A 12,385-nucleotide genomic window follows, 5' to 3' on the forward strand; every position below is an offset into this window, starting at 1 on the left:
TTCAATTTTGTCCATATCTTTTTGTAGGTGAGGTCTCCAGAACTGAACACAGTATTATTCCAAATGTGGTCTCACCAGCGCTCTATATAGCGGGATCATAATAGAAACATAGAAACATAGAAGACTGACGGCAGAAAAAGACCTCCTGGTCCATCTAGTCTGCCCTTATATTATTTTCTGTATTTTATCTTAGGATGGATATATGTTTATCCCAGGCATGTTTCAATTCAGTTACTGTGGATTTATTTACCACATCTGCTGGAGGTTTGTTCCAAGGATCTACTACTCTTTCAGTGAAATAATATTTTCTCATGTTGCTTTTGATCTTTCCCCCAACTAACTTCAGATTGTGTCCCCTTGTTCTTGTGTTCACTTTCCTATTAAAAACACTTCCCTCCTGGACCTTATTTAACCCTTTAACACATTTAAATGTTTCGATCATGTCCCCCCTTTTCCTTCTGTCCTCCAGACTATACAGGTTGAGTTCATGAAGTCTTTCCTGATACGTTTTATGCTTAAGACCTTCCACCATTCTTGTAGCACGTCTTTGGACCCGTTCAATTTTGTCAATATCTTTTTGTAGGTGAGGTCTCCAGAACTGAACACAGTATTCCAAATATGGTCTCACCAGCGCTCTGTATAAGGGGATCATAATCTCCCTCTTCTTGCTTGTTATACCTCTAGCTTTGCAGCCAAGCATCCTACTTGCTTTCCCTACCGCCTGACTGCACTGTTCACCCATTTTGAGACTGCAATTGCATGTTCCCTGCAATTTCGGAAAAAAAGATTCCTGACATAGCAAGCCTTCGACTTACGACCACAATTGGGGCTGCTATAAGCAAGGCGGTTATTAAACGAGATTCCTGATTTTCCATGGCCATGGGGTTTTTTTCTTTTTGGCCATGGTTATTAAACCAGTGATGGCGAGCCTATGGCATGGGGGCCACAGGTGGCATGCGGAGCCACATCTGCTGGCATACAAGTGGCTATATTTTTATTTATTTATTTTTTATTTATTGGATTTGTATGCCGCCCCTCTCCGCAGACTCGGGGCGGCTAACAACAGTAGGAAAACAGCATATAATAATAATCCAATACTAAAAACAGTCAAAAACCCATTATTATAAAAACCAAACATGCATACAGACATACCATGCATAAAATTGTAAAGGCCTAGGGGGAAAGAGTATCTCAATTCCACCATGCCTGGCGGCAGAGGTGGGTTTTAAGCAGCTTACGAAAGGCAAGGAGGGTGGGGGCAATTCTAATCTCTGGGGGGAGTTGGTTCCAGAGGGCCAGGGCCGCCACAGAGAAGGCACTTCCCCTGGGTCCCACCAAGCGACATTGTTTAGTTGACGGGACCTGGAGAAGACCCACTCTGTGGGACCTAACTGGTTGCTGGGATTCGTGCGGCAGAAGGCGGTCCCTGAGATAATCTGGTCCGGTGCCATGAAGGGCTTTATAGGTCATAACCAACACTTTGAACTGTGATTGGAAACTGATTGGCAACCAATGCAGACTGCGGAGTGTTGGTGTAACATGGGTTGCCCTAGGTCAGCTCCAATGTGCATGTGTGTGCCGGTACAGCTGATTTTTGGCTCGCACAGAGGCTCTGGGAGGGCGTTTATGGCTTTGGGGGGGAGGGCATTTTTACCCTCCCCCAGCTCCAGGGAAGCCTTTGAAGCCTGGGGAGGGCGAAACATGAGCCTACTGGGCCCACTAGAAGTTGGGAAACAGGCTGTTTCTGTCCTCCAGAGGGCCTCATTGACACAACCAACACCCAACCCATTGCAAGACCCACAGCTGACCCATCCTGATTATCTAGGTCCTCAGCAGTCTGGATTCAGGCCTGGCTACAGCACGGAAACTGCTTTGGTTGCATTAATGGATGATCTCTGGCCGGCCTGGGACAGTTGCAGTCCTATTTGGACAGGGAGTAATTGCTCACAGTCACTCATGCCCTCATCACCTCGAGGTTCGATTACTGCAGCGCTCTCTACATGGGGCTACCTCTGAAAAGTGTTCGGAAACTTCAGATCGTGAAGAACGCAGCCGCGAGAGCCATCGTGGGGCTTTCTAGATTCGCCCACGTTTCAACACTCCGTGGCTTGCATTGGCTGCCGATTAGTTTCCGGTCACAATTCAAAGTGTTGGTCATGACCTTTAAAGCCCTACATGGCAATGGACCAGATTAACTCTGGAACCGCCTGCTACCGCACGAATCCCAGCGACCGATAAGGTCCCACAGCGTTGGCCTTCTCTGGGTCCCGTCGACTAAACAATGTCGTTTGGCGGGGCCCAGGGGAAGAGTCTTCTCTGTGGTGGCCCCGGCCCTCTGGAACCAACTCCCCCCGGAGATTAGAACTGCCCCCACCCTCCCTGTCTTTCGTAAACTACTCAAGACTCATTTATACCGCCAGGCATGGGGGAGTTGAGATAGCTCTTCCCGCTAGGCCATTACAAGTTATGCATGGTATGTTTGTGTGTATGTTTGGTTTTATAATAGGGGTTTTTAGTTGTTTTTTATTATTGGATTGTACATGTTGTGTTTATTATTGTTGTTAGCTGGCCCAAGTCTGCGGAGAGGGGCGACATACAAATCCAATAAATTATTATTATTATTATTATTATTATTATTATTATTATTATTATTATCCCAAGACCCATCAATCCTCATTTTTGACCCACAGCTGACCCATCCCAAGACCTTCATGTGATGTGACCTCCCCATCACAAGACCTACTGACCACACAAACCCCCCAGAAGAGCACCATCACTGACCTCTCCTTAAACTCCCCTGAAGTTGCTACTGAGCCTGGTAGCGAAACGTTTGGAAACCAACCCAGAAGCCCGGAGAATGGCCCTCCACCCCCCCCACCCCCCCGCTGCCTATCATGCCTGCCTGCAGAGCTTTCTCAAGGAGTCACCGATCAAAAGAAATTACCCCTCATTCGAGCAACACACATCAGCTTCACTTCTTCGGCTGCCTTGAGATTTGTCAGAGGGAAATTAGAGCGAAGAGCCGTTCAGATGACTTCACATCGTTTTAACGCAAGACCCTCCAGGCAAAAAAGCCAGTATTATAAGTGGAGGCACTTCCTCGCCGTTTTAGTCCCGTGTTCTTACCTAATGCCGAAAACGTCTCTTGTGTTTTCTTTTCCGACGGTTCTCATTCAACTTGATGGAACGGAGATCGCAGTCTGAGGCTCTTTTTCCCCCCAAAGGGAGGGAGGAAAAATATGCCAGCGAAATTTGCAGGGCTGGGATGTAAAACCGGAGCCCTTTTTAAGGATGGTGGGACGGGCTCTTTCCAGGGAGTGGCTTCTCTGCGTAACGGATTTTTTTTTTAAAGGCTTTGAAAAGAAGGCTGAGTCAACCTTGAGCCGGTGGTGAGATTTGAACTGCTGAACTACAGCTAGCAGTTAGCTGAAGTAGCCTGCAGTGCTGCACTCTAACCACTGGGACGCTGTAATGGCCATCAGGGTTGAAAAACGGTCAGAAGTCCATTTTCCCATTCCCATTGCGACTTCAAATGGTGATAAGTCAGGGGCTGTACTCATGCCATGGTTATGACCTATAAAGCCCTACATGGCATGGGACCAGATTACCTATGGGACCGTCTCCTGCCGCATGAATCCCAGCAACTGGTCAGGTCCCACAGGGTCGGCCTTCTGCAGGTCCCGTCAACTAGACCATGTCATTTGGCGGGACCTAGGGGAAGAGCCTTCTCTGTGGTGGCCCCGGCCCTCTGGAATCATCTCACTCCGGAGATTCGTACTGCCCCCCCCTCCTCGCCTTTTGAAAGAGTCTAACGACTCACCTAAGCCACCAATCTTGGGGTTATTAGACTCTGCCCATTAGCCAGTGTATATACAATGAGTTTGTTTGAATGTTTGAATGGATATACGTGTATTTTAATAGTTTTTTAAGTTTTTTAAATGTAACCTTTTTAAATGTAACTTTTAATCTAATCTTGACTGTACAGTGATACCTTGTCTTGCGAACTTAATTGGTTCTAGGATGAGGTTTGTAAGGTGAAAAATTCTAAGACGAAACAATGTTTCCCATAGGAATCAATGGAAAAGCGATTAATGCGTGCAAGCCCAAAATTCACCCCTTTTGCCAGCCGAAGCGCCCATTTTCGTGCTGGTGGGATTTCCCTGGGGCCCCCCTCCATGGGAAACCCCACCTATATGTCTGTCCGTCCGTCCATCCATCCATCCATCCATCCATCATCCATCATCCATCATCCATCCATCCATTATTTATCTATCTGCCTGCCTGCCTGCCTGCCTGCCTGCCTGCCTGCCTGCCTGCCTGCCTGCCTGCCTGCCTGCCTGCCTGCCTGCCTGCCTGCCTATCTATCTATCTATCTATCTATCTATCTATCTATCTATCTATCTATCATCTATCTATCTATCTATCTATTATCTATCTATCTATCTATCTATATCACCCCTCTTTCTCCTCTATCCATCATCCATCCATCCATTATTTATCTATCTGTCTGCCTATCTATCTACCTACCTACCTACCTACCTGTCTGTCTGTCTATCTATCTATCTATCTATCTATCTATCTATCTATCTATCTATCTATCTATCTATCTATCTATCTATCTATCTATCTATCTATCTTTCTACCCTATCATCTATCGTCTAATTTATCACCTATCTATCATCTATCTATTTATCATCTATCTCACCTCTCACCTCTCTCTATATTCATCCATCCATCCATACTTCCACCCATTATCTGTCTGTCTATATGTCTGTCTGTCCATCTGTCTTTGAATCCACCCCGTCTTATACACATGTGAATTAAGGAGGTGTCTACTTGAGTGTTTTGCAAATGCCTGCTGCTTGTTTTCGACTTAAATCATGTTTTAACCTGTGTTCAATTTTGTAAGAGATTTGGATATCTCTGTCAACGATATCTTGGTTATTCTCTATGTGGGTGAGACTGAAGCAGTTACTCTCTGCATTACAACTGACCTCACAAAATTGCCCTACTACGGTATGTCTCACTGCTCACAGTCACTCACGCCCTCATCACCTCAAGGCTCGACTACTGTAACGCTCTCTACATGGGGCTACCTTTGAAAAGTGTTCGGAAACTCGTGCAGAATGCAGCTGCGAGAGCAATCATGGGCTTCCCTAAATATGCCCATGTCACACCAACACTCCGCAGTCTGCATTGGTTGTCGATCGGTTTCCGGTCACAGTTCAAAGTGTTGGTTATGACCTATAAAGCCCTTCATGGCATCGGACCAGAATATCTCAGGGACCGCCTTCTGCTGCACGAATCCTAGCGACCAGTTAGGTCCCACAGAGTGGGTCTTCTCCGGGTCCCATCAACCAAACAATGTCGCTTGGTGGGACCCAGGGGAAGAGCCTTCTCTGTGGCGGCCCCGGCCCTCTGGAACCAACTCCCCCCAGATATCAGAGTAGCCCCCACCCTCCTTGCCTTTCGTAAGCTCCTTAAAACCCACCTCTGTCGTCAGGCATGGGGGAATTGAGATATTCCCTTTCCCGAGGCTTATAAAAAATTTATGCATGGTATGTCTGTATGTCTGATTGGTCTCTTAAATTGGGGTTTCTTTTAAAAATTAACTTAAATATTAGATTTGTTTATATTGTTTTATTACTTTTGTTGGCCGCCCCGAGTCTGTGGAGAGGGGTGGCATACAAATTTGATAGATAGATAGATAGATAGATAGATAGATAGATAGATAGATAAATGTCTAGAGATATACCTTCTATGCACCTTATTGAGATCCGGGAACAAATGAGATGCAAATGGAATACACATTTGAAATGTAGGCAATTAATAAGCTAAGTCGATAGAAGGAGGTTGGGCTAAAGAGCTGTCCCTGAAGTCCTTCGGAGTTTTGTTTTGCTTTTTAAAGAACTTTTGCTATTATCCGTTGATTTATGTTGCATTTTTAAAAGGGATTTTTTTGCTGACAAATTATTTTAATTTGCCGTTCAGTGGCTTTAAGAGTTGTCTGTTTTAATGGATGTGGGTTTTTAAACGTATTTGCATAACCGTCTGAGTACTCAAACAAGTGGGGGGGAAGCAGACTCAGTGAGGGCCCCCCGTGGGCGTGCACACTTTGTGGGTGCGCAGATGTGCTGGGCTGAAAACACTGTGTTGACAAGAGAATGAGTTCAGGGTCATGGCAGGCGTGGGTTGTTGCTGGTTCCAGCGACCCAAGCCACCAAGTTACTATAGAACCAGTCCAAACCAGGAAGAACCCATCAATGCTGTGCACCCACAAGAGATCTAAGTCCAATCCACCTTGAATGCCTTTCTTATTTCCCGCTCCTTCCTCTTGACTTTCTTATCTCCCGCTCATTTCTCTTGACTGTTAGTTGGTCAGATTCTTGTAGAGAGCTTAAGGTTGTAATAAATCTTTATGCTCATTTGAATTGCATAAATCTCTTGACTTACCCAGCACTTGACATCTCTCTCTCTCTCTCTCCCTCTCTCTCATCTCTCATCCATCTATCCATCCATCTATTGTAGGAGATGACCAGTGCTGATCTCCTACTCTTGGCTTTCTTATCTCCCGCTCATTTCTCTTGACTGTTAGTTGGTCAGATTCTTGTAGAGAGCTTAAGGTTGTAATAAATCTTTATGCTCATTTGAATTGCATAAATCTCTTGACTTGCCCAGCACTTGACATCTCTCTCTCTCTCTCCCTCTTCCTCTCTCTCATCTCTCATCCATCTATTCTTCCATCTATTGTAGGAGATGACCAGCGCTTATCTCCCAGTCATTTCTCTTGACTTTCTTATCTCCCACTCATTTCTCTTGACTGTTAGTTGGTCAGATTCTTGTAGAGAGTTTAAAGTTGTAATAAATCTTTATGCTCGTTTGAATTGCATGAATCTACTTGACATCTCCCCCCCTCTCTCTCTTCCTCCTTCTCTTTCCCTTTTTCCCTCCCCCTCCCCCTCGCTCTCTCATCTATCTCTCATCCATCCATCCATCAATCTATTGTAGGAGATGACCAGGCTGAGCCTGAGGGAGGGATCAAACATGTCATGTATCATGAGTTCCTGTGCACCTACAGGAGATATAAAGTCCAGACCACCTTGAATGTCTTTCTGATCTCCCACTCATTTCTCTTGACTGATAGTTGGCCAGATTCTTGTAGAGAGCTTGCAATAAATCTTTATGCTCCTTTGAACTGCCCGAGCCTCCTGTTTTCCACGGCTCTTGACACGATTAGTGCAAATTGGCAGGTCATTCACTTGGGTGTTAAGAGTCCTCATGCCCAAACTTGAAGAAGTCAGAAGAAGAAGAAAAACAGGATCCTTAGAGATACTAAAGTAAATAAAGATAGATGTTCAATGACATGGCGTGAAGCTTCTAGCAATTAGGAATGGAACCAAGGATGGACATCTATTCCAAAGGAAATGAAATTTGCAAGAGGAAAGATCCTTGATATTTTTTGTGCTATTGCTTTCAACTGGATTTCCCTTGGTGGGCATGGCAAGAATTCCCACTAATCGGACCAAGACATCCATCATCGTAAGCGCTGCCCTGGTAAACCTCTTGCGGAATTTATATTTCCCCCCGAGAGAAATCTGGTTGATTTCCACCAATTTCTCCATCCCTGAAGCAAACGGTGGAGAGGCAAACAGCTCCAGCACCAACTTCAGATGTTAGGATGCATTGCAAAAAATTGGACGGGGGTACGGCACGAACTGCCTCCAATCAAAAAATTCCAATTAGCCTGGGAAATTGAGTTGGCTTGATTTTCAAAATTGATTGGAGGAGGGAGAAGGAGGTTTCTAATTCAAATATATATATATATGTGGAAATGTGGCTATTTTCAAAGGGCATCACGTAATGCTAAGCTGGCACTTTCCCGCTTTCCATATGTACCGTTATTCGGATTGGGCAAGAATACGATTTAGAAACTCCATCAATTCCCTCCACTATCTCTGCACAAGTTGATAAAGTAGGTATGCACTAGGGCTTAATGTTATAGAACTAACTTGGAGTTAGAAACATAGAAGACTGACAGCAGAAAAAGACCTCCTGGTCCATCTAGTCTGCCCTCATACTATTTCCTGTATTTTATCTTACAATGGATATATGTTTATCCCAGGCATATTTAAATTCAGTTACTGTGGATTTACCAACCACGTCTGCTGGAAGTTTGTTCCAAGGATCTACTACTCTTTCAGTGAAATAATATTTTCTCACGTTGCTTTTGATCTTTCCCCCAAACTAACTTCAGATTGTGTCCCCTTGTTCTTGTGTTCACTTTCCTATTAAAAACACTTCCCTCCTGAACCTTATTTAACCCTTTAACATATTTAAATGTTTTGATCATGTCCCCCCTTTTCCTTCTGTCCTCCAGACTATACAGATGGAGTTCATGAAGTTTTTCCTGATAGGTTTTATGCTTAAGACCTTCCACCATTCTTGTAGCCCGTCTTTGGACCTGTTCAATTTTGTCAATATCTTTTTGTAGGTGAGGTCTCCAGAACTGGACACAGTACTCCAAATGTGGTCTCACCAGTGCTCTATATAAGGGGATCACAATCTCCCTCTTCCTGCTTGTTATACCTCTAGCTATGCAGCCAAGCATCCTACTTGCTTTTCCTACTGGCCCCTTATTCCAGCTCGCTGAGTTACAGAAGTAAATATAGTGTGAAGAAGACCCATGTTATTTTGTAGGGTCACAGTTGTGGTGACTAGAAACAGTGGGAACAGGGTAAGAGCAGTGGTTCTCAACCTTTCTAATGCTGCAACCCCTTAATACAGTTCCTTAATACAGTGGTGACCCCCAACCATAAGTCTAGCGCCAATTCAAAGTGTTGGTTATGACCTATAAAGCCCTTCATGGCACCGGACCAGATTACCCCAGGAACCGCCTTCTGCTGCACGAATCCCAGCGACCAGTTAGGTCCCACAGAGTGGATCTTCTCCAGGTCCCGTCAACTAAGCAATGTCGCCTGGCGGGACCCAGGGGAAGAGCCTTCTCTGTGGCGGCCCCGGCCCTCTGGAACCAACTCCCCCCAGAGATTAGAACTGCCCCCACCCTCCTTGCCTTTCGTAAACATCTTAAAACCCACCTCTGCCGCCAGGCATGGGGGAACTGAGATACTCTTTCCCCCTAGGCCTTTACAATTCTATGCATGGTATGTATGTATGTATGTTTGGTTTTTATATTAATGGATTTTTAATCATTTCTAATACCAAATTACTATTGTACACTGTTTTATTGTTGCTGTTAGCTGCCCCGAGTCTCCGGAGTGGGGCAGCATACAAATCCAATAAATAAATAAATAAATAAATTTTCCCAACAGAGCTTTAAGCTGATTGGCAGGAGTTTGAGTCTTCAAATTACAACCATCCATTCCACCTCATTCCATCATAGTGTTCCACCCACCCAAAGGAACAGGCACCTTTTCCTATCCAAGTTCTTTAAAAACTCCTCTCATTAAATCCTTTGCCCCGAGAGACCAAACAGACAGAGAAGTTTTAATTACAAAGGTCAATGAGAAGAAGAACCAGCACAAGGTTTGCAAATACATTAGTTTTGACTTTTGCGAATGAAATTGGTGCTATAAATATTGACTCATCCCATCCCAAATACAGTGGTACCTCTACTCACGAACTTAATTCGTTCCATGACCGGGTGCTTAAGTAGAAAAGTTTGTAAGAAGAAGCAGTTTTTTCCCATAGGAATCAAAAGCAAATGATGCCTGTGATTGGGGAAACCGGAGAAGGCCAACTCTGTGGGATCCAACTGGTCGCTGGGATTCATGCGGCAGAAGGCGGTCCCGGGGGTATTGTGGTCTGATGCCATGAAGGGCTTTATAGGTGATAACCAGCACTTTGAATTGTGACCGGAAATTGATTGGCAATCAATGCAGATATAGCTCTGAGTGCCACCTGTGTCATCCGTGCCATAGGTTTGCCATCACTAGACTAGGGGAATGGCCAATTAGCCCCCAGTCTTACTCCCTAGAGCATTCGCTGGCTGGGGAATTCTGGGAGTTGAAGTCCAGATAGCTTCAAGTTGCCAAGGTTGGGAAACACTTCCCTAGAAGACTCCAAGGTCCTTCCCAAATCTCTGTTATTCTGTTATCCCAAGAGGATGGTTATGGGGCTGGATTTATGTCATTGTTTTTCTGGCTTTTTAAATTCTTTTTTATGGCTCAATTGTTGTTTCAAACCACGGAAAGTTGTGTTCCAAAGTGGGCAGTTGTACCAGTCCATCCAATAAAGAAACAGCAAAGACTTTGGGAGTAAATAGGAACCTTTTGGAAGATCGCACAAAGCTATTCGGTAGCAGAATATTGGCTTGTTTCTTATCTCTAATTCCAAGCCACCACTTGACATTTTAGTAGGGCAACCATTGCAAAGCAAACGGGTCAGCTTAAGTACTTACCTTTGCTCAGAGTCAAGGACACTCAAGTGAACGAATTCCATCTAGAAGTGTTAAGATTATTCAAGTTAATTACAGGATTTCCTAGGCTGGGATGCACATTCTGAATTGGATAATCGAGAAAGGGAAAATGATTCCTGATGCAAGATGACTCCAACTGTGTATTTGTGTGAATGTGGGAGAGAAAGTGAAGAAAGAGAGAGAGAGAAAGAGAGAGGGGGAGGGAGGGAGAAAGAGAGAGAGAAAGAAAGGAAGGAAAAAAAGAGAAAGAAAGAAAGAAAGAGAGAGGAAGGAAGGAAAGAAAGAGAAAGAAAGAAAGAGAGAGAGAGAAAGGAAGGAAGGAAGGAAGGAAAGAAAGAGAAAGAGAAAGGGAGGGAGGAACAGATTGAAAGAGAGAGGGAAGGAGAGAATGAGACAGAGAAAGAGAGAGAGAGAAAGAAAAAGAGAAAGAGAGAGAGACCAAAGATAGAGAAAGAGTGAGGAAAGAAAGAGAAAGAAAGAAAGAGAGAGAAAGAAAGGAAGGAAAGAAAGAAAGAGAAAGAAAGAGAGAGGGAGGGAGAAAGGAAGGAAAGAAAGAAAAAGAGAGAAAGAAAGAGAGAGAGGGGGGGAAGGAGAAAGAGAGAACAAGAAAGAAAGAGAGAGGTCGGGAGGAAGAGATTGAAAGAGAGAGGGAAGGAGGGAGAATGAGACAGAGAAAGAGAGAGAGAGAAAGAAAGAGAGAGAGAGAGAGACCAAAGATAGAGAAAGAGTGAGAGAAAGAGAGAAAGAAGAGAGATAGAAAGAGAGGGGGGAGGGATGAAGAAAGAGAGAGAAAGAAAGAGAGAAAGACAGGAGAGGGAGGGAGAAAGAGAGAATGAGAGAAAGAGAGAGGGAGGAAGAGCGTGAAAGAGAGGGAAGGAGGGAGAGAGAGAAAGAGAGAGAAAGAAAAAGAGAAAGAGAGAGAGAAAGAGAGAGAAAAAGAGACTCTAATAAATGATTCCAATAGGAAATTATCACTCAAGGGTGGGGGGGAGGCCGAGTAATCCATCACAAAGAGACCCATATCTATTATATGCACAACATTACTTGATGTAAGTAAGTCTCATAATATATTGCCAAGCCATGCCAAATGATGTATAAAGATTTGTGGCTGTTTGCTTACAGCGTGGGTATAATTAATCTGCCATTCCACCTTTTTAAAAAAAAAAAATAAATTCCTCCCCTTCTTGGAATTTGAGAATTTCCTTGGAATTTGGGGATTCCGCAAATCTAGAGCTATGCTCTCTTTGGAAACTTCTATGAGAAGAGAATTCTGCCGAATGCTTGAAGTGGGATGTTCTTGCGTTAGCAATTCCTTGAGAGCTAGTTTGGTGTCCTGTAGTTTTTCTCAAGGATTGACCTAATGGGGAAGACACTTGCCTGTCACTCAGAAGGTTAAGTAAGTGGCAGATGTTTCTCTCCAGGGTGCAAAGAAAAAATATATCTGCTGGGAACTCCCCGTAGGCATCAGGAAGGGTACTTGGGCATTAAATGCTCAAGTCCATCCAGTCATCCCAACTCTATCCCAATGACAGGGTTGTAAAAAGGAAAATCAGCTTCTGCACATGGTCAGAAGGGGAAAAAAATCCAGAAAAAAATTCCCCACTCAAAAAATTATTTATTTATTTTTTTAAATGAAAAAACGATGGCGGTGTCCACAGAGCAAAAAAGTTCATAATGACATCACCAATGGGTTGCTACCGGTTCGGGCGAACCGATGCAAACCGCGAGGAACCCACCTCTGAACTGCGGTTCATAGGTCCCCTTTTTGAGCTTGGTCATAACTCTGAATGGTCGCTAAGCAGCTGGTTGGAAGTTGAGAAGTGTATGTGTGTGTGCATGTGTAAACACATCTGCACACATGTTCAGGGAAAAAAACCCTGCTAACAGTTGACGGTGGGTGGAATGTCCATCTCCACAGTTGCAACAGAGAAACATAGAAACATAGAAAAT

Source organism: Erythrolamprus reginae, chromosome 10, assembly GCF_031021105.1.
Source record: "Erythrolamprus reginae isolate rEryReg1 chromosome 10, rEryReg1.hap1, whole genome shotgun sequence".
In the NCBI taxonomy this organism is placed as follows: Eukaryota; Metazoa; Chordata; class Lepidosauria; order Squamata; family Dipsadidae; genus Erythrolamprus; species Erythrolamprus reginae.